The sequence below is a fragment of the Hydra vulgaris genome, chromosome 15 (assembly GCF_038396675.1).
Source record: "Hydra vulgaris chromosome 15, alternate assembly HydraT2T_AEP".
Classification (NCBI taxonomy): domain Eukaryota; kingdom Metazoa; phylum Cnidaria; class Hydrozoa; order Anthoathecata; family Hydridae; genus Hydra; species Hydra vulgaris.
In genome coordinates this window covers 46462501-46467500 of record NC_088934.1, presented here as the reverse complement: position 1 = coordinate 46467500, position 5000 = coordinate 46462501, and the positions used below count along the sequence as shown (strand labels likewise).

The window sequence follows — 5000 nt, the reverse complement described above, 5'->3', positions numbered from 1 at the left end:
TATTTTATAAATAAATTTAAAAAAGAACCTGGTTTTAACTTTTCCACTTCTTTTTCTTCATAAGTAGCTTCACAATCATATGAAGACATTTTTTAAACAAATTTTAGTTTTAAGCGTGAGAATAATTTTGCGAATTTTTGAAGCGGGTCAATTATACGGGCTCAAAATGTTAGCGTGTGTAATTCTCCCCTACGTAAAACTCGTCTTGATACTGCTTTCGAAAAACATTGTCAGAAATATCTTCGTTAAAGAAACGACCATTAAAATAAAATATCAAATAAAAAGAAAATTACTATAAAATTACAAATAAACAAAACAATCTTTTAGTGAAAAGTTTACGTGTTTTAAGCTATCTAGATGTGCTTAGTTGTTCAATCAAAACACTTATACTACTTTTCCGATCAACATGAAAGTTATTAACTTTTAAATAATAATGTTTTAAATGCAAAGCGATTGTTGGTGAAGCTCGTTTTATGCAACTTCTAAATTTGTCTTCATCAGAAAAAATTAAATCCATTTAAAATTGTAATTTTAGATATAGATTTTTTAAAAACCGAATACTAAAATGTAAAATAATGTCTTGGCATAGAATTGATAGAATTTTCATAAGGAGTTGTCTACAAATTACGTCACGCTTTAGGAGGGGAGGAAAGGCGATTTTGTGACGATTTGTTACGAGGGGGAGGGGGCTCAATTTTGTGACGCATCATTTTTTTTTTTTTTTTGATCTAGAGAAGACTTTCTTTTAATTAAAAGAGTTCTGACCAAATCTGACCAAACCAAAATCCTTAGTTGATGTATCTACATGCTGATTATAAAATCAACTATGCCTAAATCTTACTTAGTCGATGTGTACACTCCGTTAACGGAGTAGTTACAGACTGTAAACGGACTGTTATTGCTGTAATAGTCTATGTGCAGTGCACACTTTTTCACAGTGCGCTTTGATTTTATATGGTCCAAGTGCAGAAATTTATTTAGTTGGTGCACAAAAGTGTGCAGCAATAAAAAAAAAAACTTTTGTGAACAAACTAAAAAAAGAAAAATTTCTTTACCGACAGGCGAACCCGGAAACCTTAGTTTAGTAGCCTGAAGCGGAATCCACTCGACCACGCTAACGAGGCATGGCGAAACAAAATTGTATTTATAAAATAATATTTTGCATATATAATATATTGTTATGTATTATATATTATGTATATAATATTTTGCATTTATTATATATCGAAAGAATAGCTTTTTAAAATTGGTATCATGTTTAGGATAGCGATGTTAATTTATACAATTTTACACGGAACTATTGGGGTGAAGAAAAATTGAACAGGCTAAAAAGTACTAATTAATTAACTCAAAAAAGCTTAGAAAATTATAGACATATTTAAAATCGTTTTGTATTTTGTACACCGCCTCCCTCCTCCCTCTTTGAAAAAATTTTTAAAAAATTCTTAGGGGAGGGAGGGAGTACAAAATAGTTGCGTAATATTTGGGGGTGGGGGAGGGGATGGGGGAGGGGTGGGGATTCATTAAGTGTTACGATGCGTTACGAGGAGGAGGATGGGGAGGAGGGAAGGGATCAAAAATGTCAAAAACCGCGTGACGTAATTTATGGGCGACCCCTAACAATTAATAAAAACATCGTAGTTGTGAGTGACGTATTATTTCCTTATGATTTATACTATGCATTTTTTTACCATTACAAAGGTAAAAAAAAATCAAAGAGCGAGAAAAATTTCGTGTTTACACATTTTTAAACGTGAAATAGTTTACTTAAAAAATTACGTTATTACGAAAGATATTTTTTGCCGATTAAAATTTTTGAATTTTTTATAGCATTGACCCCAGGTTATATAAGAGTAAGCCTCTTTCAGTTGATATTATATTATTTAAGAACCAAGGTATGATATTTGTTTGATAATATATTGTTGTTGTTGTTCTTGTTGACTAATATTTGTATTTAACTTTTGGTCTAGATATCTGACTAAAGAATACATATATGAACATAGTTTAATAAAGGTAGTTTTGCTTATTTTAAGTTAAATTATTGAAACAATATGTTTCATCTTTCTAGATAAAATCTACAATTTTATAGTATTATTAATGTATAATTTAGTAGTATATTATGTTTTTAAATTATATACGTATTAAATGCGTATATAAATCATATACACGTTATTTATTATATATTCGTTATTTTATAAACATGACTAATATTCATACTTGTTGACTAGTTGTCTCTGACAAGTACGTATAAAATATTATTCATACTTGTCAGATGTGTCTAGTCGAAAAATATGAACATTAGTCGTGTTTATATATAGGTACACGAATGCTTTACATAAAGAAGTTACACTTGTTTTGTTTAATAAATTGTTATGTTAAAATACTTCTGTTTTAAATAAAATATATTATATTATTATACTTAAAAGTAGTTAAAGTGACACAGAATAATATGCACTATAAGATATACAGACCAAACTGGATGGCATCTAAACGATCTCTTCCGCAATAAAGCAACAACCAAAGCGTCAACAATACTGAAAGAAATTTGTTTTGAAAAAACGATTTCGTGTTGTACCAATGATGGTGTAGATGTCAAGCAACCGTTATTTTCAAGTTAGTGCAACTCGGAGAAAGAGCCCAGACGGCACATCTGGTTTTAATCTCGGAATTAATACCCGTATAAACACGTGTTTGTTACGATCCAGGCGTAAACCAAAAACACGTGGATTTCACGGGAAGTTTAACTGGAGTTTTACACGTGTTTTCTAAGGTTTCAAACACGAGTTTTTTTATGTTTTAAATACGTGTTTTTGAGGTTTTAAATACGTGTTTTTGAGATTTTAAACTCGTGTTTTATGAGGTTTTAAATTCGTGTTTTCTATAGTTTAAAACGGACTTATGGCATTAAATAAAGTTTCCAAACGGAAACTTTATTTAATGCCTTAAGTTAGTTCAGGCATAAGTTTTCGAAACTTATGCCTGAACTAACAGCTGTTCAGCACGGTTTAATGATAAACCAAAAATACGTAGGTTTTGCTAGACACGTTTATAGCTTTAAACATGTAAACCTTTTTTATATATACTACATTATATTTACGACAATTTTGTTGTTTTATTTTTATTTTTTAAGGTAAATTATTTTACAATAATACTACAACGAAAAAATAAACAAAGAAATAAAAAACCAAATCATTAAAAATAAGCTAATAAAAGACGCTTGGCACATGGTTACCATACATAATATTTAATTTCGATTGATCGCCTCTTCCGTCATTATAAAATCTAAAATCGTATAACAATACGCTTTCGCATTTTTACAAACAATTCCAGTAGCTCGAATGTTCTTTTTAATTTTTCTTAAAAGTCGGGTCTCGAACTTTACTAATTCCTCAATTGAGGTAACCTGTTCAAATTTAATTTCATTCAACTCTTTATCTAAAAACTAATGCAGTAGCATAAATTTCTTTTTATGTAATGGTGTGATACAATCACTTTAAGCTAAAACATGGCATCATCCGTGGGAGAGGTTTCGTTTGTCTGATTTTTTGGTCGATCTGTATTGGTAATGGTTTAATGATTCGCCAAGTTTTATAATAAATAACAAAATAAATGATTATCTTAGTCTATTGTTTTGTATTGTACCTAAATAAATGCGCTATAAAAAATGCTGTTTGAAAAAACCAGAGTGATGATTCGACGGAAGAGTAAGATTGCTTTTTTCCTTATTAATCACGCCTGTTTGTGTCTGTACATTTAAACGGAATCGACCCTTCATTCTTCTTTTCAAATTGTTTTTTAGAGCCTACTTCAACGTAAATAAGAGACGCCCTTTAAGAATTTATGAAACCCATTAAGAAACATAATTCATCAAATATACTATTGTACTTTTTAAATATTATAAACTTTTAAATTAAATGCAAATAAGTTATTACTTTGGAAAGACCCAGAAGCCCGAGTATGCACAAGTATTTTCATTAGCATTTGTACCAGGATGTAAATCCTCTCTTAATTGATTTTTGCTTATAAATATAGAAATCTTTAAAGATTGATTCGAAACCATCTCATTTAGGTTTTGTTGCTTGTTAAAGTGCAAATATCCTGTTTTAAGATAAATTAGACTAATATACACTCAAATATAGGTAATAAATATATATATAAGTTATACATACATTTAAAAAAACCAAATGCACACATGCCCCCTGTTCATTAATAGTCACCTACCTTAATCAACATTAATATTATTATCTTCATTAAGTTTCTGAAGTCTTCTATAAATATATTGTCTTCATCTAGATTATGTGATAACAGTAAAACTCCTAAAAGATAAAATTTGCAAAAACAAAATTTACCAGAAATATTAGTGTCATTTTAAATCTCTATATACACACAAACAAAACAAAAAAAGTTCAATATGTGCTAATGCATATCACTAGCCATAGTCTGCTTGATAATAGACCCTTACCTTTATCAGCAAAAAAATATATCATTTCTGCAATTAGATAGACTATGTAAGAAATTTTCTTGCTGGCTTCAGCTCATGCCATATTTTTAATACTGCTGACTCATTTTTGTATCTTCTCAAACAATTAAAAATTAAATTAACATTTACATAATAATTTTCAAATATAAACAATTGATTTACAGATAAGTAAATTTACTTACGGACAGTATTTTGCAACAAAGTATTACTAGATTTTGGTGTCAATATTGGTAGAGAAAGTTTATTGAAGCATAGGTAGTAAACTGGTGCAGCCTCGCAGCTCGAAGACAAATTTAAACATTCAGGAAATAAATTCCAGCTAAGGCTAATCAATATTTTTTCATATATTCTTTCTACTATGCTGAACTTGTTCTTTTCATTTTTGTTAAATAATTATTATTAAAAGGATATCCTATAGCATTTAGTACACACACATTTATATAGGAACAACACTAGTATTTTTCAAATATATAACAATAATAACAATACTAATAATAATAACAATAATACTGTTAACACA

At 29.0% G+C, this 5000-nt stretch overlaps 1 long non-coding RNA gene across 4 annotated transcripts; it reads right to left on the bottom strand.

Moving 5' to 3' along the window:
- Positions 1 to 3102: 3102 nt before the first annotated feature.
- LOC136091610 (uncharacterized) lies at positions 3103 to 4981 on the bottom strand. 4 transcript variants are annotated; one of them, XR_010644121.1, is made up of 3 exons: positions 4663 to 4974; positions 4222 to 4574; positions 3103 to 4098 (listed from the first exon to the last, which is right to left on the bottom strand). It is a non-coding gene; the product is annotated as an uncharacterized LOC136091610 (long non-coding RNA). The 4 variants fall into 4 exon arrangements; XR_010644120.1 differs by having other exon boundaries at positions 4222 to 4316; positions 4463 to 4973; XR_010644119.1 differs by having other exon boundaries at positions 3103 to 3828; positions 3933 to 4098; positions 4222 to 4964.
- Positions 4982 to 5000: the final 19 nt, after the last annotated feature.